This window comes from Pelophylax lessonae, assembly GCF_965119305.1.
Source record: "Pelophylax lessonae genome assembly, chromosome: 8".
Classification (NCBI taxonomy): domain Eukaryota; kingdom Metazoa; phylum Chordata; class Amphibia; order Anura; family Ranidae; genus Pelophylax; species Pelophylax lessonae.
Genome location: NC_138775.1, coordinates 20,590,064 through 20,617,871, shown reverse-complemented (window position 1 = coordinate 20,617,871; position 27,808 = coordinate 20,590,064). Strand labels below are relative to the sequence as shown.

General features: G+C 45.3%; 1 protein-coding gene across 2 annotated transcripts in view; it reads left to right on the top strand.

The window, feature by feature from the left end:
- Positions 1-20,907: 20,907 nt before the first annotated feature.
- SLC6A6 (solute carrier family 6 member 6) overlaps positions 20,908-27,808 on the top strand; it is a 108,785-nt gene continuing 101,884 nt past the window's right edge. The window contains exons 1-2 of one of the 2 annotated variants that reach the window (XM_082265369.1): positions 20,908-20,968; positions 21,038-21,057. The gene's annotated coding sequence lies outside the window, so the exon portion shown is untranslated. Of the gene's footprint in view, positions 20,969-21,025; positions 21,058-27,808 lie in introns of those variants that run through there. The other variant, XM_082265368.1, reaches the window with a different exon arrangement.

Genomic DNA, 27,808 nt, shown 5'->3' with positions numbered 1-27,808 from the left:
GGGTTTCCATCCGTCCGGATTTCACGGACAGGATCGGATGCGGATGGCAGCGGGTGTCAGCGGAGGTGTCTCCGCTGACACCCGCTGCCCCATAGAGCTGCATGGAGGATCCGATCAGATCCGCCTAAAAAACTGACAGGCGGATCTGATAGGACCGCCCGTGTGAAAGAGCCCTTATACAGTTATTTTATTTATTTATTTATTTATTTATTTATTTTAGCTAGTGAGACAATGTAACAAAATTCTGGAGAGAAAAATAAAAGGAGGATGCTATAGAAAGATATTAGTCTATAGATGGAAAGAAATAGGTCACTTACAGGACAGACTAGTTCTAGGATGAGACTACATGTCTCCTGTTCATTCTGAGTTTAGTTCTCTGCAAGTTCAGCTCCTCAAATTGCAGGATTTTTCTATGTAGGAAAAAAAAAGCAAAAAACAATTATTTATTTATTTTTGTTTCCAGTGATACAATGTTACAAAATCCAGGGGAGAGAATGAGGATACTAATGAAACATATTAGTCTATAGATGGAAAGAAATAAATCAAATGCAGGACAAAGCTGTTCTAGGATGAGTCTGCATGTCTCCGGTTCATTCTGAGATTGGCTCCCTGCAAGATCAATTCAGCAGACTTCAGCATTTTTCTATGAAGGAGATAAACTGTAAAAATATTATTTGTTACATTGTATCACCGGCAGGGCAAAAAAAAAAAAATATATATATTTATAGAAGTATCTCACAAAAGTGAGTACACCCCCCACATTTTTGTAAATATTATATATATATATATATGTATATGTATATTAACCACTTGCCTACTAAGCCTATTTTTGACATTTGGTGTTTATAAGCTAAAATCAGTTGTTTTTGCTTGAAAACTACTTAGAACCCCCAAACATTATATTTTTTTTTTTTTAGCAGAGACCCTAGAGAATAAAATGGAGATTATTGTAATATTTTTTATCACACCGTATTTGCGCAGCGGTCTTCCAAACGCAATTTTTTTGGGAAAAAATCACTTTTTTGAATTAAAAAATAAGAATCCAGTAAAGTTAGCCCAATTTTTTTCCATAATGTGAAAGATAATGTTACGCCGAGTAAATAGATACCCAACATGTCATGCTTCAAAATTGCGCACGCTCACGGAATGGCGACGAACTTTGGTACTTAAAAATCCCCATAGGCGACATTTTAAAAATTTCTACAGGTTGCCATCTTAGAGTTACAGAGGAGGTCTAGGGCTCAAATTATTCCTCTCGCTCTAACGATCGCGGCGATACCTCACATGTGTGGTTTGAACACCGTTTACATATGTGGGCGGGGTTTCCGTGTGAGTTCGCTTCTGCGCGCGAGCCAACGGGGACAGGACGCTTTAATTTTTTTTTTTTTTTTTACTATTTATTTCATTTATTATTTTTTATTTTTACACCGTTTTTTAAAAAAAAAAAGAAAATTGATCATTTTTACATGTCACCTGTTCATTCTGAGTTTAGCTCCCTGTAAGATCAGCTCCTCAAACTGCAGGATTTTTCTATGTAGCAAAAAAAGCTGAAAATTTTTTTTTTTATAAATGTTCCCAGCGATACAATGTTACAATGTTACAAATGTTACAAATCTAGGGGAGAGAATGAGGATACTATAGAAAGATATTAGTCTATAGATGGAAAGAAATAAGTCCAATGCAGGACAAAGCTGTTCTATGATGAGACTGCATGTCTCCTGTTCATTCTGAGTCCAGCTCCCTTCCTTTAAGCAAAATTGCTGTATTTTCCTGTGTCTTAAAGAAAAGACAGTAAAAATGTTCTGCTTTTCTTTTTTCTTTTTTTTTTTTTTTTCTTCTTTTTGTTGCCAGTGATGCAATAGGATTAATTTATTAAAGGTAATTAGACTCTGCACTGTGCAAGTGAAGTTACTCCAGAGCTTAGTAAATGAGAAGCTTCATTTTGCATTTTAGTAATACAATCTACCAAAATAATGGAGAGAAAGGGGAGAAGGAAGATTCTGTAGAAAGATGTTACAGTCTATAAATGGATGTTTTATATTGGACAAGCTGTCCTAGGACTACGTGTCACCTGTTCATTCTGAGTTTAGCTCCCTGCGATTTCAATTCAGCCAACTGCAATGTTTTCCTATGTAAGGAAACCAGAATAGTAAAAAAATATTTTATGCTTTTTTGTCAAATAAAATTGTATATTTTGCCTGACATAATCCCTTAACCACTTCTGGACTGGAAAGATTTGCTCCCTTAATGACCAGGCCATATTTTGCGATTCAGCACTGCATTATTTTAACTGACAATTGCGCGGTTGTGCGACGCTGTACCCTAATAAAATTGACATCCTTTTTTTCCCCACAAACAGAGCTTTCTTTTGGTGGTATTTGATCACCTGTGCGATTTTTTTTTTTTTTTTTTTTGCGCTATAAACAAAAAAAGAGCGACAATTCTGAGAAAAAAAACAATATTTTTCACATTCTGCTATTTAACATTCTCAAAAAAAATAAAAAAAATCTAATTTTTTTTAACATTTTAGGTCAATTTGTTTTCTGCTACATTTTTTTGGTAAAAATATTGCAATAAGCATATTTTGATTGGTTTGTGCAAAAGTTATCGCGTCTACTAACTACAGGAAAGATTTATGTCATTTTTATTGTTTTTTTGGGTTTTTTTTACTAGTAATGGCGGCGATCTGCGATTTTTAGCAGGACTGCATAATACACAGAGCGCTGGGCAAAGGACTGCATAATACACAGAGCGCTGGGCACAGGACTGCATAATACACAGAGCGCTGGGTACAGGACTGCATAATACACAAAGCACTGGGCACAGGACTGCATAATACACAGAGCGCTTGGCACCAGTGGCGGAGCCAGAGGGATAGCTGGGGTGGCAATTGCCACCCCAGACGGAATCCTTGCCACCCCTGTTGCCACCCCGCTCACCAGTGGGGGTTTGGCCGGGAACTCGGGGCTACATATCAGCACTTTAACATTAAAGCCAGTGATAAGTGGGTGATTCGGCGGGGGGGGGGGGGGGGGGGGGCAGCTGCAAGGAGAGTGATTGCAGCTGTCAAATTTAGGCATTGATGTCGGGTGTGGGCGGGAAAGTATGTGGGGGCTGGGGCTCCGCCCCCTTGCTCCGTGGAGAAACAGAAGCTGGCTGGGAAGGAAGGTGGCAGGGGGCGGGACCAATTGTAGCTGCTGTATGGGCACACAGAGCTTCCCATCCTCCCCCAGCATTCAGAGCCAGGAGGATTTTCATTTCATCCTCCGCGCCTGAAATTGGCTCCACCCACCTCCCTGCAATCAGAGAGAGAAACTGACTGAAGCTGGATGGGGCAGGAAGGATTCAGCCGCGGGATGGATGGATGGTGTCAGCGCCGGTTCCTGGACTTGGTAAGTGTTACTGGCTCTGCCCTCCTCTCTCACTACTACCCCCCCCCCCACTACCACCCCCTCTCTCTCACTACTACCCCCCCCTCACTACCCCCCCCTCTCAACACCACCCCTCCCCCCTCTCTCTCACTACCCCCCTCCTCTCACCACCAGGAATGCATACACATATGTATAAACTCACAGTTTATAGCATAATCTGCCCACATAAGTCTCTCATATGAACAAAGCTTGTCATTAAAATATCATAAAATGAATTATAAAATAAATAAAATCCACCAAAACAGCAGAATTAGCTTAAAAGTCCATAACTGCTAAAGAGTCCTGGGATGATGACTAAACGTGCAGATGTAGTACTGGATCACCAATTCATGCCACCACCATGCTCAGAGGGGGAGTAAAAGTGCAAACTCAATTCTGTCGGTGTGGAGACTGAGAGGGACTGTCTGGGGGAGGACCCTGGCCTGCTGTAAGGGGGCATCTATATAGGGGACCTCACCTCACCCTGGCCTGCTGTAAAGGAGGATCTATGGGGGACCTGCCTTAGCCTGCCCTAAAGGGGGATATATGGGGATGCTGCTCTAAAGGGGATCTATGCCATAGATCCCCCTTTAGAGCAGGGTCCCCATAGATCCCCTTTAGAGCAGAGCCCTGTGATCTGTGTGCGGCCTTAAAAGAATAATGTTTACTTTGATAATTGTTTATTTAATTAAAAATGTTTTAATACAGCTTAGGATGTTTGTTTACATTTATTTATAAAAGTGTGTGTATATGTATGTGTGTGTGTGTGTATATATATATATATATATATACACACACGCATGTATATTGACCCCCCAAAATAATACCTTGCCACCCCTGTTTTAAAAGTCTAGCTCCGCCACTGCTTGGCACAGGACTGCATAATACACAGAGCACTGGGCAAAGGACTGCATAATACTCAGAGCGCTGGGCACAGGACTGCATAATACTCAGAGCGCTGGGCAAAGGACTGCATAATACACAGAGCGCTGGGTACAGGACTGCATAATACACAGAGCGCTGGGTACAGGACTGCATAATACACAGAGCGCTGGGTACAGGACTGCATAATACACAGAGCGCTGGGCACAGGACTGCATAATACAGAGAGTGCTGGGTACAGGACTGCATAATACACAGAGCGCTGGGTACAGGACTGCATAATACACAGAGCTCTGGGCACAGGACTGCATAATACAGAGTGCTGGGCACAGAACTGTATAATACACAGAGCTCTGGGCACAGGACTGCATAAAAACAGAGCTCTGAGCACAGGACTGCATAATACATAGAGCTCTGGGCACAGGACTGCATAATACACAGAGCTCTGGGCACAAAACTGCATAATACAGAGTGCTGGGCACAGGACTGCATAATACAGAGTGCTGGGCACAGGACTGCATAATACAGAGTGCTGGGCACAGGACTGCATAATACACAGAGCGCTGGACACAGAACTTCATAATACAGAGTGCTGGACACAGAACTGCATAATACACAGAGCTCTGGGCACAGGACTGCATAATACACAGAGCGCTGGGCACAGGACTGCATAATACAGAGTGCTGGGCACAGAACCGCATAATATACAGAGCGCTGGGCACAGGACTGCATAATACACAGAGCATTGGGCACAGGACTGCATAATACACAGAGCTCTGGGCACAGGACTGCATAATACACAGAGCGCTGGGCACAGGACTGCATAATACACAGAGCACTGGACACAGGACTGCATAATACACAGAGCTCTGGGCACAGGACTGCATAATACACAGAGTGCTGGGCACAAGACTGCATAATACACAGAGCACTGGGCACAGGACTGCATAATACACAGAGTGCTGGGCACAAGACTGCATAATACAGAGTGCTGGACACAGGACTACATAATACACAGAGTGCTGGGAATAGGACTACATACAACTGCAAGAAAAAGTATATGAACCCTTTGGAATTATATGGATTTCTGCACTAATTGGTCATAAAATGTGATCTGATCATCATCTAAGTCACAACAATAGACAATCACAGTCTGCTTAACCTCCCTGGCGGTATGATTATGTCAGGAATTCTGTACCAAAAGCGGTACAATTGTTTTCATGGAAATTTGGCGTTATGTATTATAGGCCTACAATTCTTAGTAATTACTGACTTAAACCTGACCAAAACAAGACTCTAGTAGACATCCCAGATGTGATAAATTTGAAACACAAACACGTGAATTATAATCGAATCAATAATATTATTTTATTATTTAATATATAATATATATAATAAAATTATATTATTGATTAGATTATAATTCATGCATTATATATTATAGATATATGTGTGTATATATATATATAATATATAACGCATGAATTATAATTGAATCAATAATATAATTTTATATATATATATATGTGTGTGTGTGCATATATATATATATATATATATATATATGCATATATATACCGGTATATATATATATATATATATATATATATATATATGCGCATATATATATATATATATATATATATATATATATGCATATATATATATATATATATATATGCATATATATATATATATATATATATGCATATATATATATATATATATATATGCATATATATATATATATATATATATATATATATATATAAAAAATGTGTTTTGTGTAACGTTTTTTTTTTAATTTCCCTCCCTAGTTCCGCTCCCATGCAGCATTGCTGCTGCAGGGAACGGAACTAGGAAGTGATCACACCGACGGAGGGACGGAGGAGCGGCGGGACTCTCGGCTGGCAGTCACAGCAATGAGAGATCATCGTTGGATCGCCAGGATAAGGTAAGAGAACACCGCTGCGCTCTCTGCAATCCACCCCGAGCGTGACTCGGGGTTACCGCTCCTGATATGAAAAACCAACCCAGAGTCACGCTCGGGATTACCGCCTAGGAGGTTAAACTAATAACACACAAACAATGAAATGTTGCCATGTTTTTATTGAACACACCATGTAAACATTCACAGTGCAGGTGGAAAAAGTATGTGAACCCTTGGATTTAATAAGTGGTTGAACCTCCTTTGGCAGCAATAACTTCAACCAAACGTTTCCTGTAGTTGCAGATCAGAAGTGCACAACGGTCAGGAGTAATTCTTGACCATTCCTCTTTACAGAACTGTTTCAGTTCAGCAATATTCTTGAGATGTCTGCTGTGAATCGCTTTCTTGAGGTCATGCCACAGCATCTCAATCGGGTTGAGGTCAGGACTCTGAGTGGGCCACTCCAGAAGGCGTATTTTCTTCTGTTTAAGCCATTCTGTTGTTTTTTTACTTCTATGCTTTGGGTCATTGTCCCATCTTCTGTTGAGCTTCAGCTGATAGACAGATTGACTTAAGTTCTCCCCCAAAACTTGGGAATTAATTTTTCCTTCGACGATAGCAATCCGTCCAGGCCCCGATGCAGCAAAGCAGCCCCAAACCATGAAGCCCCCACCACCATACTTCACAGTTGGGATGAGGTTTTGATGTTGGTGTGCTGTGCCTCTTTTTCGCCATACATAGTGTTGTGGGTTTCTTCCAAACTACTCATCTTTGGTTTCATCTGTCCACAGAATATTGTGCCAGTACTGCTGTGGAACATCCAGGTGCTCTTGTGCAAACTGTAAAGGTGCAGCAATGTTTTGTTTGGACAGCAGTGGCTTCCTCTGTGGTATCCTCCCATGAAATCCATTCTTGTTTAGTGTTTTACGTATTGTAGATTCGCTAACAGGGATGTTAGCATTTGCCAGTGACTTTTGTAAGTCTTTAGCTGACACTCTAGGATTCTTCTTCACCTCATTGAGCCGTCTGCGATGTGCTCTTGCAGTCATCTTCACAGGACGACCACTCCTAGGGAGAGTAGCAGCAGTGCTGAACTTTCTCCATTTATAGACAATTTGTCTTACCGTGGACTGATGAACAGCAGGGCTTTTGGAGATACTTTTATAACCCTTTCCAGCTTTATGCAAGTCAACAATTCTTAATCGTAGGTCTTCTGAGAGCTCTTTTGTGCGAGGCATCATTCACATCAGGCAAAGCTTCTTGTGAAAAGCAAACCCCGAACTGGTGTGTGTTTTTTATAGGGCAGGGCAGCTGTAACCAACACCTCCAATCTCATCCCATTGATTGGACTCCAGTTGGCTGACATCTCACTCCAATTAGCTCTTGGAGATGTCATTAGTCTAGGGCAGGCATGTCCAACCTGCGGCCCGAGGGCCGCAAGCGGCCCAGAACCGAATGCGGCCCAGAACCACAGGCAATGCGGCCCACTGCCCCCTGACAATTATTTATTTTTTGCTGGGGAGGAAGGAAGTCGAGTCGGGGGCACGGCCACAGCGGCTTCCAACTAACTGTAGGAAGAGGCTGCCTCGGAGCCTCTGTCAATGATAGACAGCACATTGGTGACGTCTATCATAGGAGCCTGTCCAGGAGGCAGAACTTCGTATGACAGCGGTCACCGGATAAGCGGGAGTTCCCCGCTCTGTGTAATCCAGCGGCTCTCCTCTCTCTTCATTGCAGACTGCATTGGATGGGCATGCACTGGTGAGGCTACATTGGAAGGGCACTGATCAGGCTGCATTGGTTGGGCACGCACTGGTGAGGCTACATTGGAAGGGCACTGATCAGGCTGCATTGGTTGGGCACACACTGGTGAGGCTACATTGGAAGGGCACTGATCAGGCTGCATTGGATAGGCACGCACTGGTGAGGCTACATTGGAAGGGCACTGATCAGGCTGCATTGGCTGGGCATGCACTGGTGAGGCTACATTGGAAGGGCACTGATCAGGCTGCATTGGCTGGGCATGCACTGGTGAAGCTGCATTGGCTGGGCAAGCACTGGTGAAGCTGCATTGGCTGGGCATGCGGAAAGGGCATGGCAGTGTTTTATTACTTATATACCTTAACTGTAGTATATATTTTATATGCGGCCCGAGAAAATTTCTCTACACTCAATGTGGCCCAAAGAAGCCAAAAGGTTGGGCACCCACGGTCTAGGGGTTCACATACTTTTTCCACCTGCACTGTGAATGTGTACATGGTGTGTTCAATAAAAACATGGCAACATTTCATTCTTTGTGTGTTATTAGTGTAAGCAGACTGTGATTGTCTATTGTTGTGACTTAGATGATGATCAGATCACATTTTATGACCAATTTGTGCAGAAATCCATATCATTCCAAAGGGTTCACATACTTTTTCTTGCAGCTGTAATACACGGAACGCTGGGAAAAGGACTACATAATTCAGAGTGCCGGTCATAGGCTGTTTCTCAGCCAGCATAGGACGGCCTGTCTATGTTAATACGACCCTGAATCCGGGGACAAAACCTGGGGACAGACTTGGTCCGGGGACAGTCCCGGGGCTGAGGACACTGACCCCGGACCAAGTCTGTCCCCAGGAAACAGGGGACGTCTGGTCATCCTAATCTAACACTCCCCCCCCCCCCCCAGACTGAAAATGCAGCTGTCCAAAGGTGCTGCCTGTGCTCCTCCATCCAGAGTGGGGAGGGGGGGGGTGTGTTAATACAGGAGGTGTGTTACTGCCCAAATCAACAGGTGAAAACAGAGGAGGCCTCAAAAAGAAAGCTAATGCAGCCGTCACATCCAATGATTGGTAAGCTGCAATATATTACATTTTTGGTTTTGGGTTTAATACCCCTTTAAGCCACAGTACTGCATTGCATTGGATTTAGTAGAGTAATGAGATTCTGCTGAACTGAAGGCGGGTTCAATGACCGACCAGCTACTTCTTTATATATCCTGGAGATGTCTGTAGTGAGACTTTCCCACAGTAGTTTGTGTCACTGACCCTCCCCTATCCATACCCCCCTAACTTTTTGAGATGTGAACAAGGGATACCTATTAGAAAAAGTATGTAGGCATAGGACACCCCCCCTGCCAAGCCCCCTTAAAGGAGAAGTATGCAAAAAATGATTTGTTAAACCCACAAGTGCTTTTTTTTTTACCACTATCATTCCTTTATATCGGCATTTGAAAATTAAAAATGCAGCATTCAGATTAATAGGAAAAGGCAGGAAATTAATTAAATAACAATGTGAAAATGAATATAGGATTTTTAATTTTCACCAAAGATGCATCATATTACCATTACAATACCATTTATTCATCTCTTGCCCACCGTACATACATTTACATTGAGGCGGTTTTTGAATACTTAAGTGGCAGAAAAAAAACCCATGTGAAATACGCCCTTTTTTGCCACCATTCCGTAAGCCCCTAGTCCTCTAATAGGAAGTGAACTGTGTGCTCAATAAATATACATTTGCAATCCAAAAATTTTCCACAACTGTGAATGAAATGCTGCTACAATGTTTGATGAACGACAAGATTTGGCAGTATATGGCATTGATGGTGCCCAGGGCGATGTCATCTGTGACGAAACGCGTCAGCTTAGCGACGTGCTGACGTCACTGCACTCCCACGATCCCGGAAGGATGGGCGATCTGCTGTAGCTGGCTGGCTTTTTCTAGTTTTTTGATGTTTTTATCCATGTAACTGCGATACTTTGTGCTATATTCCTAATAAATTACAGTTTTACACTATGGTACCTTCTCTATTGCTTCCCATGGTTTGCTTATATCCTGCCACGTTGGTATTGTTGGACAGTTTGTTGAGATGAGTGCCCAGTTTTCCCTTCACCTGGATTTGGTGCCTTATTGGGGACATTCTGTCAGGGACTCAATACCCTGCGCAGGCACACTGGCGTCGCTAACCGGCGAACGCCTATGCGCATGCGCTTAGGCTACCTTGGTAGAGTTTGAGGCTACCTTGGTAGAGTTTGGGGCTACCTTGGTAGAGTTCGGGGCTACCTTGGTGGAAGTTCGGGGCTACCTTGGTGGAAGTTCGAGGCTACCTTGGTGGAAGTTCGAGGCTACCTTGGCGGAAGTTCGAGGCTACCTTGGTGGAGTTCGAGGTTACCTTGGCGGAGTTCGAGGCTACCTTGGTAGAGTTCGGGGCTACCTTGGTAGAGTTCGGGGGTTCCTTGGTAGAGTTTGGGGCTACCTTGGTAGAGTTCGGGGCTACCTTGGTAGAGTTCGGGGGTTCCTTGGTAGAGTTTGGGGCTACCTTGGCGGAGTTCGAGGTTACCTTGGTGGAAGTTCGAGGCTACCTCCGTAGAGTTCGAGGCTACCTCCGTGGAGTTCGAGGCTACCTCCGTAGAGTTCGGGGCTACCTTGGTAGAGTTTGAGGCTACCAAAATTGGCGCCAAAGTGGCCTATTTAAACACAGCTGTCACTCTAGGTGATTGCTGTGTTTTCTTCAGCTCTCCTGTATCCTGTGTCTGTTATATCTGCTGTTCCTGTTTACCTGACCCGGCTTGTCTTTGGATTCTGATTACCTGCTGCCCGCCCTGACCTTGGCTTGTCCTGACTATCCTCCTGTCTCGTCCTGATCTGTTTACCTGCTACCGGCTATTAGTCCTGGACCTGTTTCTGGCTCTCCCAGGGAATCCGGGGGGGGGGTCGCGACCTGGTGTTAGCACGCAGCCAAGTCCATCCCCACCATCTGGGGCCCTGGTGAAAACCGGCTAACACTTAGACTCCACGCCAGTTACCCTTTAAGCCACTCCTCTTACGTCAGGCTCTGCCACGTTACCCCGTGACACATTCAAACGTGATTGACCCTTGAAGTCAATTGGCTTCGGTAAGCTGATTCACTTACTGGTGGAGGATTTTTACACTTGCTGGTGGATACGTCAGTTTAAAGTTCCCATCTAGATTTACACAAAAGATTCAACTACTATTTGGACTATCATGGGTGTTTAATTCACTGCTGTTCTATATACTGCAATAACAGCTATTTGTGACTGTCATGTGCACACATATTTCATTTTTTTTAGTGCATCTATTTTGGTATTTTTGTTTTGGTTAGCTGTTATCTCTCTGTATAGTTGCAGCTTTATTTATCGTCACTTCATTTTCGTTTTCAGTTATTGTTCCCCTTTTTACATTGATACAACGCTCAAACAAATGAAAGGAACACTTTTTAATCAAAGTATAGCATCGAGTCAATTAAACTCCTGGGATATCGATCTGGTCAGTTAAGTAGCAGAGGGGGTTGTTAATCAGTTTCAGCTGATTTGGTGTTAATTAAATTAACAGGTGCACTAGATTGGCAACAATGAGGCGACCTCCAAAGCAGGAATGGTTTTTCCCTACTCGTCTTTTCTAACTGTTTTTCACTAGTTTTGCATTTGGCTAGGGTCAGGGTCACTACTGGTAGCATGAGGCGATACCTGGACCCTACAGAGGTTGCACAGGCAGTCCAACTCCTCCAGGATGGCACATCAATATGTGTCATTGCCAGAAGGTTTGCTGTGTCTCCCAGCACAGTCTCAAGAGCATGAAGGAGATTCCAGGAGACAGGCAGTTACTCTAGGAGAGCTGGACAGGGGTGTAGAAGGTCCTTAACCCATCAGCAGGACCGGTATCTGCTCCTCTGTGCAAGGAGGAACAGGATGAGCGCTGCCTGAGCCCTACAAAATGACCTCCAGCAGGCCATTGGTGTGAATGTCTCTGACCAAACAATCAGAAACAGACTTCATGAGGATGGCCTGAGGGCCTGACGTCCTCTAGTGGGCCCTGTGCTCACTGCCCGGCACCATGGAGCTCGATTGGCATTTGCCATTGAACACCAGAATTGGCAGGTCCGCCACTGGCACCCTGTGCTTTTCACAGATGAGAGCAGATTCACCCTGAGCACATGTGACAGACGTGAAAGGGTCTGGAGAAGCCGTGGAGAACGTTATACTGCCTGTAACATCGTTCAGCATGAGCGGTTGGGTGGTGGGTCAGTGATGGTCTGGGGAGGCATCCATGGAGGGACGCACCGACCTCTACAGGCTAGACAATGGCACCCTGACTGCCATTAGGTATTGGGATGAAATCCTTTGACCCATTGTCAGACCCTACGCTGGTGCAGTGGATTCTGGGTTCCTCCTGGTGCACGACAATGCCCGGCCTCATGTGGGGAGAGTATGCAGCCAGTTCCTGGAAGATGAAGGAATTGATACCGTTGAATGGCCCCACGCTCGCCTGACCTAAATCCAGTAGAACACCTCTGGGACATTATGTCTCGGTCCATCTGACAACGCCAGGTTGCACCTCAGTCTGTTCAGGAGCTCAGTGATGCCCTGGTCCAGATCTGGGAAGAAATACCCCAGGACACCATCCGTCGTCTCATTAGAAGAGTGCCCCAATGTTGTCAAGCGTGCATAGAAGCATGTGGGGGCCGTACAAACTACTGAGGACCATTCTGAGTTGCTGAAATGAAATTTCAGCAAAATGAACTTTGAATTCAGTCCTCTGTAGGGTGATAATTTTAATTTCCATCAAACGATGTGGCATCCTTTCCTTCCTAACACATTACCCAGTCCATACCAGTATAGATCCTAAGACATTACCCAGTCCATACCAGTATAGGTCCTAACACATTAACCAGTCCATACCAGTATAGATCCTAACACATTACCCTTTCCATACCAGTATAGGTCCTAACACATTAACCAGTCCATACCAGTATAGATCCTAACACATTACCCAGTCCGTGCCAGTATAGATCCTAACACATTACCCAGTCCATATCAGTATATATCCAGAATTCTATTTTTCAGGGTTGAGGAACGTTTCACACGGGCGATCGAAACCGCCTGTCCGTTTTTCAGGCGGACCTGATTGGATGCTCCATGCATCCCTATGGGGCAGCGGGTGTCAGCGGAGACATGTCCGCTGACCCCCGCTGCTATCCGATCCGATCCTGTCCGTGAAATCTGGACGGATGGAAACCCTATCCAGATCCTAACACATTACCCAGTCCATACCAGTATAGATCCTAACACATTACCCAGTCCATACCAGTATAGATCCTAACACATTACCCAGTCCATACCAGTATAGATCCTAACACATTACCCAGTCCATACCAGTATAGAACCTAACACATTACCCAGTCCATACCAGTATAGATCCGAACACATTACCCAGTCCATATCAGCATAGATCCTAACACATTACCTAGTCCATACCAGTATAGATCCTAACACATTACCCAGTCCATACCAGTATAGATCCTAACACATTACGCAGTCCATACCAGTATAGATCCTAGCACATTACCTAGTCCATACCAGTATAGATCCTAACACATTACCCAGTCCATACCAGTATAGATCCTAACACATTACGCAGTCCATACCAGTATAGATCCTAGCACATTACCTAGTCCATACCAGTATAGATCCTAACACATTACCCAGTCCATACCAGTATAGATCCTAGCACATTACCTAGTCCATACCAGTATAGATCCTAACACATTACCCAGTCCATACCAGTATAGATCCTAACACATTACCCAGTCCATACCAGTATAGATCCTAGCACATTACCTAGTCCATACCAGTATAGATCCTAACACATTACCCAGTCTATATCAGTATAGATCCTAACACATTACCCAGTCCATTCCAGTATAGATCCTAGCACATTACCCAATCCATACCAGTATAGATTCTAGCACATTATCCAGTCCATACCAGTATAGATCCTAACACATTACCCAGTCCATACCAGTATAGATCCTAACACATTACCCAGTCCATACCAGTATAGATCCTAACACATTACCCAGTCCATACCAGTATAGATCCTAACACCTTACCCAGTCCATATCAGTATAGATCCTAACACATTACCCAGTCCATACCAGTATAGATCCTAACACATTACCCAGTCCATACCAGTATAGATCCTAACACATTACCCAGTCCATACCAGTATAGATATCCAGCATGATATTTTTCCCCATTGAGATCTGATGTGTTTTCAAAGTGTTCTTTTCATTTTTTTGAGCCGTGTTTATTAACCTTCATGTTATAACCATATTCATATCCTAACCTTTATATCAAGACTTTCATATGATAATCATATTTATATACAATTCATATGATAATTCTATTCATATCATGAGCTTCATATAATAATTATATTCATATGATAACCCTCCTATCATAAACCAATTCATATCACAACCTTCTGGAGTACAATCGGCATGGCCTTGGTCTCGGTAAGATACGGAAGTAATCCTGATAAAGGAATACAAAGTAAAACTTGTTTCAACATCAAATAACGATTGCGCCCGGCCATAAAAGTGCGGATGAATCATATGCTATAAAAGCATTTCTCTCTAAGAGTTCCTGAAATAAACTATATGGCGGGATCATCTGCAGAGAGGGATCGCGGTTTAATGAACTGACCAGTGAGTGCAGTCAGTTCATAACACACTGGAAATTGAGTCACTGCCTGCTGGGTGGAAGAAAGGCTACGGGGACCAGAACTGGGAGGGGGAGGAAAGTGCTGATCCCAGCAACCCGTTCGATCCTAAAGACATTTTTTGTTGCAGAGTTAGAAAGCTGGAGCCAGTTTTGGGCTGTGAGCAGGATATAAAAAGTTTGTATTTCTGTTCATCCAGTCCTGAGATTTACACAGCTCTGCCACACAGCTCTGCTTGGCATGGCGGGTGAACTGATTCTTCTCTTCTCTCTGTTGCAGTTAAAGCTTAACTCCGAGCACACAGAAAAATAAAAACCCTTGCAGTGCCCTACCAATTGCCCACACCTTGTTAAATTGAGGGGTTGCAGAATAGGTTGAATTCCTTATTGGACTCCTATCCCCGAAACTCCAGTCTGTGGGTGGGGCGTCGGCGTCATCACATACAATGAAGGGCTATTAACACTGTATTGTATGAGAAGTGAACAATTGTGTGCCCACGGCCGGGAGCAACTTACAGGGGAGGTTGAAGTTGATTGGATGCACAGAGCAAGGGACCTGCTGGACAGGGACCGATCTAGGGGGGTGCTGGGGTAGGCTGTGCCCCCCCCCCCCCCAGGTCTCTGAGAGTGCATCCATTAAATCATGAAGGCAGTTGATGTAAGGAGGCACTTTGAGGACAATCCATGAAGAGGACATTCTATTTTGACAATTGACGTAAGTGGGGACTCTACTGGGGACACCTGATGTAAGGGGGCACTCTGATCTGGACACCTGACTTAAGGGGGCACTCTTGATGGGGACACTTGATGTGGGGGGGGGCACGCTGATCTGGACACCTGATGTAAGGGGGCACTCTTGATGGGGACGCCTGATGTGTGGGGGCACTCTTGATGGGGACACCTGATGTAAGGAGGGCACTCTGATGGGGACACCTGATGTGAGGGGGCACTCTGATGGGGACACCTGATGTAAGGGGCACTCATGATGGGGACACCTGGTGTGAGGGGGCACTCTGATGGGGACACCTAATGTGAGGCGGCACTCTCTATCGGGACACCTGATGTGAGGGGGAACTCTCGATGGGGACACTTGATGTGAGGGGGCACTCTTGATTGGGTACATCTGATATAAGTGGGCACTCTTGATGGGGACACCTGATGCGAGGGGACACTCTCCATGGGGACACCTGATGTAAGGGGGCACTCTCCATGGGGACACCTGATGTAAGGGGGCACTCATGACGGGGACACCTGATGTAAGGGGGCACTCTTGATGGGGACACCTGATGTAAGGGGGCACTCTTGATGGGAACACCTGATGCAAGGGGGCACTTTTATTGGGGGACACCTGATGTAAGGGGGCACTCTTGATAGGGGCACCTGATGTAAGGGGGCACTCTTGATGGGGGCATTCTTGATTGGGACACCTAATGCAAGGGGGCTTTGTTGATGGGGACACCTGATGTAAGGGGGCACTCTTGATGGGGTCATTCTTGATTGGGACACCTAATGCAAGGGGGCTTTGTTGATGGGGACACCTGATGTAAGGGGGCACTCTTGATGGGGACACCTGAAGTAAGGGGGCACTCTTGATGGGGACACCTGATGTAAGGGGGCACTCTTGATGGGGACACCTGATGTAAGGGGGCACTCTTGATGGGGGCATTCTTGATGGGGACACCCGATATAAAGGCTTTCTTGATGGGGACACATGATGTAAGGGGGCACTCTTGATGGGGACACCTGATGTAAGGGAGCACTCTGTGGGAAAAAAAGGACGTCAAATTCGTTTAGGTACAGCGTCGCACAACCGCGCAATTGTCCGTTAAAATCACGCAGTGCCGAATCGCAAAATAGGCCCTGGTCAAGAAGGGGTAAAATCTTCCGGGGCTTAAGTGGTTAAACCCACAAATGTTTTTTTTTTTTTTTTTTTAACCACTGCTATTCCTTTACACTGCCTTTTGAAGTTTATAAATGTAACAATCTAGAAATTGGATGAAAGGTTTAGTCCTTTCCGATCAGTTCCATTTTTTGGAATGGAAGAGAACCCTATTTTTCTTCTTTTTTAAAAAAACGGAACGGATGCAAAAACTGATGTCAGCGGTGTCATCAGCTAACATTCACAATCCCATAGACATACATTATCTCCGTTTATCATCCGCAAACGGATGGGATGATAAACGGACATACGGACCGGATGACACAAGTGTCATCCGTGTCCGTAAAAAAAAAAAGTGCCGGAGCGGATCAAAAAACCGTCCGCCCTGTGTGAAAGGACCCTAAGGCTGCATTCACATGTCAGCGTATGATCGCGGGCAGAACCGCCACGGTTCCGCCCGCGATTCGGAGATTTATTGCAAATCGTGGGACGCCTAGCGTTGCCCGTTGATTTGCAATAGCCCCCCAAACGCCGAGCGATGTTGCCGCGGGACGCAATACGCTCCAAAGAAGCTCTTGTACTTTTTTGGAGCGTATTGCGTCCCGCGATTTTGTTTGCGCGATGTTGCCGCGATTTGGCGGGTGTAAATCGCGGCAACATCGCTCGGCGTTTGGGGGGCTATTGCAAATCAACGGGCAATGCTAGGCGTCCCGCGATTTGCAATAAATCTCCGAATCGCGGGCGGAACCGCGGCGGTTCTGCCCGCGATCATACGCTGACATGTGAATGCAGCCTAAGAGATAAAAAGTAGTGATCGACCTATATCGATTCTTTGGCCATTGAATATCGGTATCGGACGATGTTTTCGTACATTTAAATTTTTTTTTTTTTTTTTAAGCACTTGACAGGTACTGTTGTGGAGGGATCTGGGGTTCTAAAAGACCCCAAACCCCTCCTCTGCACTTAAAAGCAGCCAAGGTTGGCTGTTTTGAATGCTGTCATATTTTTGAATTTGGCGCCAAGTACCCGGAAGTAATGTTATGACATCACTTCCGGGTTTTTACATGGAGACCCGATCAGAGCCGAATGTGGCTTTGATCGGGTCTTTGGGGGTGTCCTGCCGAGGACAGCGGCCGTGAGGGCTGGTTGTCCGGTGTTGTGCCAAAACCAGGCACTCGGCTCTGAGCGGAACTCCGCCTCAGTCTCTAACCGTCTGCACTCTAGCTCCACCCAGCTCCGCCTCACCAGCTGAACTGAATTCCGCTCCTCCAGCCTTCTGCACTCCAGCTCCTCCCATGCTCCCTCCGCTCCGTATTATTTACGGTATGTTTATAAAAGACTACTTTATTTGAGTGCCTGGGGAAATTGGTCCGGGTCTCCCGGTGGAACGGGAGACCCGGGCGAGCCGCGGGGGGGGGGGGGGGGGGTGACGTCCCCTCCTGCTACTTCTCAGCCGCATCGGTTGTCATTACAAGACAGCTGACCGTCATCTATGGACGCCGGTACCGGGGTGATGCCTCTAGCTGCAGGCATCACTCCGGTACAAGCACTTTCCCGAAATATCGGCAATATCGGTAACCTCGGGGGGCGATTCCGATATATCGGGGAAAGTGCAGATCGGCCCTCGATAATCAGTCGATCCCTAATAAAAAGAGCATTTTATATACAACTATATAAATCAGACCAAAATGAGGGACAAATGAGGAGGACAGAAGGACTCTGTTCCATATCAGTGACAGTCCCTCAAAATCAGGGACAGTTGGGAGGTATGGCTGTGGGGATGGGCTGGTAGAGAAATGTACAGTTGTTATGTGGGGGTAGGATTGTCCAAAAGTGGACCGAGTAGGATATAGTTGAACAGATTGGGGTAGGGAGTTCCAGAGGATGGGGGAGGCTCAGGAGAAGTCCTGGAGGCGGGCATGAGAGGAGGTGACAAGGGAGCTAGAGAGCAGGAGATCTTGGGAGGAATGAAGAGAGCGGTTTGGTTGGTATTCTGAGACCAGGTTAGGGATGTAGCTGCGGGGCAGAGTTGTGGATGGCTTTGTAAGTTGTTAGTATTTTGGGTGAGAGAAAGCCAATGGAGGGATTGGCGGAGAGGGGTGGCAGACGCTGAGTGGTTTGTATGGTGGATGAGTCTGGCCACAATATTCAGAATTGACTGAAGGGTAAAGGTAATCCAATGAGAAGGGAATTGCAGTAATCAGGGCGAGAGATGACCAGGGAGTGAACAAGGAGCATTGTGGTGTCATTGGTTAGGGAGGGGCGAATTTTGGAGATTTTAAGGAGGTTGAGGCGGAAAGATTTGGACGTTATGACGTCGGGTTATGTTGTCAGGTAGGGCAGTTTATATGTGAATTTGGCTGCTTGCCCACTCCTTGGGCTTTTCAATTACTTCTTAGATAAAAGTAAACTTCCAATAACAGAGCTGCACAACACTCCAATGTTCTGTCTGCAGCCTATTGTGCACAGGCTGTGTGATGATGTCCATGAAAGAATATTATCATATTATTATATTATATATAAAATCACTGTCCAGTAATAGAAGTCAGGTGATGGAAGCCGAGGATTTCATTGTTCTCCATTATCAGCATTTACCAGCAGCTGGGAGGACATGATGTACCAGAACCTGCTTCCTCCACCTTACATCTATAGCTCTGTATCTCATGCAGTCATAGTCATCCTTTACATCTCTGTATCTCATGCAGTCGTGGTCATCCTTTACATCTCTGTATCTCATGCAGTCATAGTCATCCTTTACATCTCTGTATCTCATGCAGTCATGTCCATCCTTTACATCTCTGTATCTCATGCAGTCGTGGTCATCCTTTAAATTACATCTCTGTATCTCATGCAGTCATGTCCATCCTTTACATCTCTGTATCTCATGCAGTCATGTCCATCCTTTACATCTCTGTATCTCATGCAGTCGTGGTCATCCTTTACATCTCTGTATCTCATGCAGTCATGTCCATCCTTTACATATCTGTATCTCATGCAGTCATATTCATCCTTTACATATCTGTATCTCATGCAGTCATATTCATCCTTTACATCTCTGTATCTCATGCAGTCATGTCCATCCTTTACATATCTGTATCTCATGCAGTCATATTCATCCTTTACATATCTGTATCTCATGCAGTCATGTCCATCCTTTACATATCTGTATCTCATGCAGTCATATTCATCCTTTACGTCTCTGTATCTCATGCAGTCATGTCCATCCTTTACATCTCTGTATCTCATGCAGTCATGTCCATCCTTTACATCTCTGTATCTCATGTAGTCATGGTCATCCTTTACATCTCTGTATCTCATGCAGTCATGTCCATCCTTTACATCTCTGTATCTCATGTAGTCATGGTCATCCTTTACATCTCTGTATCTCATGCAGTCGTGGTCATCCTTTATATTACATCTCTGTATCTCATGCAGTCATGTCCATCCTTTACATCTCTGTATCTCATGCAGTCATGTCCATCCTTTACATCTCTGTATCTCATGTAGTCATGGTCATCCTTTACATCTCTGTATCTCATGCAGTCATGTCCATCCTTTACATCTCTGTATCTCATGCAGTCATGTCCATCCTTTACATTACATCTCTGTATCTCATGCAGTCATGTCCATCCTTTACATCTCTGTATCTCATGTAGTCATGGTCATCCTTTACATCTCTGTATCTCATGCAGTCATGTCCATCCTTTACATCTCTGTATCTCATGTAGTCATGGTCATCCTTTACATCTCTGTATCTCATGCAGTCATGTCCATCCTTTACATCTCTGTATCTCATGTAGTCATGGTCATCCTTTACATCTCTGTATCTCATGCAGTCATGTCCATCCTTTACATCTCTGTATCTCATGCAGTTATGTTCATCCTTTACGTCTCTGTATCTCATGCAGTCATGGTCATCCTTTGTCGCATCATTGTATCTCATGCAGTCATGTTCCTCCTCTCCTGATCTGTTATATAATGTCCCATCTCTATTTTCCAGTCATGTTCATCCTGTACAATATATCTCTGTATCTCATGCAGTCATGTTCATCCTTTATTGCCACATCTCTGTATCTCATGCAGTCATGGTCATCCTCTATATTCCATGTCATGTTCCTCCTCTGCTGATCTGTTATATAATGTCCCATCTCTCTAATCTCCTTTCCTCTCCTCTCCGCTTTGTTTTCACTCTGCACGTGTTCCAGGTCTGCCAACAAGCACCGCCCACTTTCCCGGGCAGGTCCCACCCAGCTCCCCGGAGGCCACGCCTCCCCGCCTAGACAGAGGGCTGCAGCCGGTGATTTTCCAGCCAGAGAGATCTTCATATAGAGAGAGAGAGAGAGAGGACAGGAGGAGCACTGAGCGGAGCACAGGAGGAGCACTGAGCGGAGCACAGGAGGAGCACTGAGCGGAGGACAGGAGGAGCACTCAGCGGAGGACAGACTACAGGTAGGCGCTCCTCTTATCTGCTTCATACAATACCCGCTATTACATGCTACAGGATGCTTCCTAACTACTGAGGAACTACAGGTCCCAGGGTTCTCCCCCCTACTGAGGAACTACAGGTCCCAGGGTTCTCCCCCACTACTGAGGAACTACAGGTCCCAGGGTTCTCCCCCCTACTGAGGAACTACAGGTCCCAGGGTTCTCCCCCACTAATGAGGAACTACAGGTCCCAGGGTTCTCCCCCACTAATGAGGAACTACAGGTCCCAGGGTTCTCCCCCACTAATGAGGAACTACAGGTCCCAGGGTTGTCCCCCGCTACTGAGGAACTACAGGTCCCAGGGTTCTTCTCCACTACTGAGGAACTACAGGTCCCAGTGTTCTCCCCCGCTACTGAGGAACTACAGGTCCCAGTGTTCTCCCCCACTACTGAGGAACTACAGGTCCCAGTGTTCTCCCCCACTACTGAGGAACTACAGGTCCCAGGGTTCTCCCCCACTACTGAGGAACTACAGGTCCCAGTGTTCTCCCCCACTACTGAGGAACTACAGGTCCCAGGGTTCTCCCCCACTACTGAGGAACTACAGGTCCCAGGGTTCTCCCTCACTACTGAGGAACTACAGGTCCCGGGGTTGTCCCCCACTGCTGAGGAACTACAGGTCCCGGGGTTGTCCCCCACTACTTAGGAACTACAGGTCCCAGGGTTGTCCCCCACTACTGAGGAACTACAGGTCCCAGTATTGTCCCCCACTACAGAGGAACTACAGGTCCCAGTATTGTCCCCCACTACAGAGGAACTACAGGTCCCGGGGTTGTCCTCCACTACTGAGGAACTACAGGTCCCGGGGTTGTCCCCCACTACTTAGGAACTACAGGTCCCAGGGTTCTCCCCCACTACTGAGGAACTACAGGTCCCAGGGTTCTCCCTCACTACTGAGGAACTACAGGTCCCAGTATTGTCCTCCACTACTGAGGAACTACAGGTCCCGGGGTTGTCCCCCACTACTTAGGAACTACAGGTCCCAGGGTTCTCCCCCACTACTGAGGAACTACAGGTCCCAGGGTTCTCCCTCACTACTGAGGAACTACAGGTCCCAGTGTTCTCTACTGCTGAGGAACTACAGGTCTCAGTAGGGTTGATTTGTTTTAAAAAGCCAACAGACCGTACACTTGCACAGTTGCTCCTGTGCTTAGTAAATGAGGGGAAGCTCCACTGACTTCCATGATCCAATCAAATGCCAGCAAAAATGCAGTTTCTTTTTTTTTTCCATTTTCCTTGCATCTGATTGGGTACAGACAGTTTGCAAAGTGACGCTTCATCTCATTTACTAAGCTGTGTAGAAAATGCCCTTGCAGAGTGCAGTCCATGTGTGTCATCCCAGCATTGCAGGAATACCAGTGCTGTGGAACTGCATGTTTTAGTGTGTCATGCCAGGAGTGCCATAGCTGGCATCCAGTGCTGTGGAACTACATGTCTCAGTATGTTATTCCAACCTCTGGCCATTGCAGGAGTGCCAGAGGTGTCACCCAGTGCTTGGGAACTACAAATTCCAGCGTGTCATGCCAGCTTCTATCATTGCAGGAGTGCCAGAGTTGTCATCTAGTGATGTAGAACTACAAATTCCAGCGTGTCATGCCAGCTTCTATCATTGCAGGAGTGCCAGAGTTGTCATCTAGTGATGTAGAACTACAAATCCCAGCGTGTCATGCCAGCTTCTATCATTGCAGGAGTGCCAGAGTTGTCATTTACTGATGTAGAACTACAAATTCCAGCGTGTCATGCCAGATTCTGTCACCTAGTGATGTAGAACTACAAATTTTAGTGTGTCATGACAGGAGTGCCAGAGGTGACATCCAGTACTGCGGAACTACATGCCCCAGCTTGGCGTAATAGTAGTGCCACATCTGGCATTTAATGCTGTGGAACTACAAGTCCCAGTGTGTCATGTCAGATTCTGAACATTGCAGGAGGTGTCACCTAGTGCTGTGGAACTAAAAGCCCCAGCTTAAAATGATAGGAGTGCCACAGCTGGCATTCATTGCTGTGGAACTACAAGTCCCAGTACACTGTGTTGGAATTGCCAGGGCTGTCATTCAGTGCTGAAGAACCACAAGACCCAGCATATTGTGCCAGATTCTGAACATTGTGCCGGCGATGTCACCCAGTCCTGTGGAACTGAAAATTCCAGCATGTCATGACAGCTTTTGAACATTGCAAATGTGCCAGAGGTGCCACCCAGTGCTGCTGAACCACAACTCCCAGCATTGCCGGTACATTCCTGCTTATGTTGGGGAGGGCAGCTGACGGGGATCAGACGTGAAAGGAAAGATATCATTAGATCTGGAGCAGAAAAATGAAAAGATTTCTTTAGTGGATCCTGAAAAGTGAATTTGATCCTTGTGTGTTCTCAGATTCTGAATTTCTTTGGCCATTGATAATAAAGTCTGCAGGCGTGCACAGAATGCACAATGGTGAACTGACTAAACGTTTCCCTACTTTGGATGATGGGTGCTATTCTAATCCTACAATGTAAAGAACCTTTGTTACACCCTCCCCATTACAGGGGCACACTGAGCTGTAGAACTACATGACACAGCATGCCTGGCCAGGTTCTCATGAAGCAGAGTGAGATACAATGTCTCCTTTTGACTTGCAAAACCCGGAATATCAGGAGATTTCTCCCCTCACTGGACCTGGTGGTCTTCATCACCGGGAGAACTAATAGTCCCAGCGTGTCCTTTACACTATGGACTGGGTGTGCTGTCATTTGTAGTCCCCACAGTGCCACTCCCTGTGTCTGGCAGTCCCTGTGTCCGGCAATCCCTGTGTTTGGCATTCCCTTTGTTTGGCATTCCCTGTGTCTGGCAGTCCCTGTGTCCAGGAGTTCCTGTGTCCAGGAGTCCCTGTGTCCAGGAGTCCCTGTGTCCGGCAGTCCCTGTGTCCGGCAGTCCCTGTGTCCGGCAGTCCCAGTGTCCGGCAGTCCCTGTGTCTGGCAGTCCCGGTGTCCAGGAGTCCTTTTGTCCAGGAGTCCTTTTGTCCAGGAGTCCCTGTGTCCAGGAGTCCCTGTGTCCAGGAGTCCCTGTGTCCGGCAGTCCCTGTGTCCGGCAGTCCCTGTGTCCAGCAGTCCCTGTGTCCGGCAGTCCCTGTGTCCGGCAGTCCCTGTGTCCGGCAGTCCCTGTGTCCGGGAGTCCCTGTGTCCGGGAGTCCCTGTGTCTTGTCGTCCCTGTGTCTTGTCGTCCCTGTGTCCAGGAGTCCCTGTGTCCGGCAGTCCCTGTGTCCGGCAGTCCCTGTGTCCGGCAGTCCCTGTGTCCGGCAGTCCCTGTGTCCAGGAGTCCCTATGTCCGGGAGTCCCTGTGTCTTGTCGTCCCTGTGTCTTGTCATCCCTGTGTCTTGTCGTCCCTGTGTCCGGCAGTTCCTGTGTCCGGCAGGCCTTAGCCAGGACGGTTCTGCAGAGATTCGATGGACAGAAGTGAATCAGGATCTCTTTATGTAACTCAATCTCTTGTTAGAGTAATTCGTTATCCTGTTCCTGAGTACAGTCCACTTTGTATATTCTCCCATCATCTCTGGGATGTAATTAACCCTAACGATTGTTAAATATTTCTCCGAACGATTGTTGGCAGAGAACAATTTTCCAGGCAGTTAGAGAATCGCTGTGACTGATGTCTCCTATCTTACTGGCTGACAGATGCATTATTATTAGGGGTGCACCTATATATCAATTGGCTGAAAATAGGGTTATAGGAAATAAAAGATTCCGATAATGACCGCCATAAATCGATTGAAAATATGCCAATAATTGTCAACAAAAAAAAATCATATTTGTTAAAATTCATATTAATAAAAAAAGTCAAATATATTACAATTATATATTAAAAAAATATACATTTATTTTAAAAACTGTCAGATTCGGTTTTCTGCCAAGTGCATCCCAAATTTTCAGTTTTGGTCCAGAATTTTTCATTTCGGTGCACCACTATTATATATATATATATAAAATGTACAGTGCATTGCGAAAGTATTCGGCCCCCTTGAACTTTTCGACCTTTTGCCACATTTCAGGCTTCAAACATAAAGATATAAAACTGTAATTTTTTTGTGAAGAATCAACAACAAGTGGGACACAATCATAAAGTTGAACGAAATTTATTGGATATTTCAAACTTTTTTAACAAATAAAAAAACTGAAAAATTGGGCGTGCAAAATTATTCAGCCCCCTTAAGTTAATACTTTGTAGCGCCACCTTTTGTTGCGATTACAGCTGTAAGTCGCTTGGGGTATGTCTCTATCAGTTTTGCACATCGAGAGACTGAAATTTTTGGCCATTCCTCCTTGCAAAACAGCTCGAGCTCAGTGAGGTTGGATGGAGAGCGTTTGTGAACAGCAGTTTTCAGTTCTTTCCACAGATTCTCGATTGGATTCAGGTCTGGACTTTGACTTGGCCATTCTAACACCTGGATATGTTTATTTGTGAACTATTCCATTGTAGATTTTGCTTTATGTTTTGGATCATTGTCTTGTTGGAAGACAAATCTCCGTCCCAGTCTCAGGTCTTTTGCAGACTCCATCAGGTTTTCTTCCAGAATGGTCCTGTATTTGGCTCCATCCATCTTCCCATCAATTTTAACCATCTTCCCTGTCCCTGCTGAAGAAAAGCAGGCCCAAACCATGATGCTGCCACCACCATGTTTGACAGTGGGGATGGTGTGTTCAGGGTGATGAGCTGTGTTGCTTTTATGCCAAACATAACGTTTTGCATTGTTGCCAAAAAGTTTGATTTTGGTTTCATCTGACCAGAGCCCCTTCTTCCACATGTTTGGTGTCTCCCAGGTGGATTGTGGCAAACTTTAAATGACACTTTTTATGAATATTTTTAAGAAATGGCTTTCTTCTTGCCACTCTTCCATAAAGGCCAGATTTGTGCAATATACGACTGATTGTTGTCCTATGGACAGAGTCTCCCACCTCAGCTGTAGATCTCTGCAGTTCATCCAGAGTGATCATGGGCCTCTTGGCTGCATCTCTGATCAGTCTTCTCCTTGTATGAGCTGAAAGTTTAGAGGGACGGCCAGGTCTTCGTAGATTTGCAGTGGTCTGATACTCCTTCCATTTCAATATTATCATTTGCACAGTGCTCCTTGGGATGTTTAAAGCTTGGGAAATCTTTTTGTATCCAAATCCGGCTTTAAACTTCTCCACAACAGTATCTCGGACCTGCCTGGTGTGTTCCTTGTTCTTCATGATGCTCTCTGCGCTTTAAACGGACCTCTGAGACTATCACAGTGCAGGTGCATTTATAAGGAGACTTGATTACACACAGGTGGATTCTATTTATCATCATTAGTCATTTAAGTCAACATTGGATCATTCAGAGATCCTCACTGAACTTCTGGAGAGAGTTTGCTGCACTGAAAGTAAAGGGGCTGAATAATTTTGCGCACCCAATTTTTCAGTTTTTTATTTGTTAACAAAGTTTGAAATATCCAATAAATTTTGTTCCACTTCATGATTGTGTCCCACTTGTTGTTGTTTCTTCACAAAAAATTACAGTTTTATATCTTTATGTTTGAAGCCTGAAATGTGGCAAAAGGTCGCAAAGTTCAAGGGGGCCGAATACTTTCGCAAGGCACTGTGTGTATGGGTATATGTATGTATGTGTGTGTGTGTGTATATATATATATATATATATATATATATATTTTTTTTTTTTTTTATGTATGTGTGTGTATATATATATATATATATTTATGTATGTATGTGTGTATATAACCCTGCAAGAAAGGGGAAGCGCAGATCAGTAATGAATGACCATACAAGGCAATCAAGGATTTCTGCACTTAAAATTTACTAAAAGAAATCAAAAAGTTACAAGCGTTGCATAGTGTTCAGTTACAGCAGTTTCAGGCTATATTGCTGACGCTGTCCTTCAGGTGAGATCACATAGAGGAATATGGATGCTCAGATGTATATGGTGTATGTATGTGTTTATGTGTGTGTGTGTGTGTGTATATATATATATACACACACACAAACAAAAGTACCGGATCGGTATCGGTATCGACAGATACGCAAAGCCAGGCATCGGTATCGGGACTAGAAAAGTCAGATCGGTGCACCCCTATACAGTATCTCACATAAGTGAGTACACCCCTCACATTTCTGTAAATATTTTATTCTATCTTTTCATGTGACAACACTGAAGAAATGACACTTTGCTACAATGTAAAGTAGTGAGTGTACAGCTTGTATAACAGTGTAAATTTTCTGTCCCCTCAAAATAACTCAACACACAGCCATTAATGTACAAACCTCTGGCAACAAAAGTGAGTACACCCCTAAGTGAAAATGTCCAAATTGGGCCCAAGTGTCAATATTTTGTGTGGCCATTATTTTCCAGCACTGCCTTAACCCTCTTGGGCATGGAGTTCACCAGAGCTTCACAGGTTGCCACTGGATTCCTCTTCCTCTCCTCCATGATGACATCACGGAGCTGGTGGAGGTTAGAGACCTTGCGCTCCTCCACCTTCCATTTGAGGAGACCCCACAGATGGTCAATAGGGTTTATGTCTGGAGACATGCTTGGCCAGTCCATCACCTTTACCCTCAGCTTCTTTAGTAAGGCAGTGGTCATCTTGGAGGTGTTTGGGGTCGCTATGTTGGAATACTGCCCTGCGGCCCAGTCTCTGAAGGGAGGGGATCATGCTCTGCTTCAGTATGTCACAGTACATGTTGGCATTCATGGCTCCCTCACTG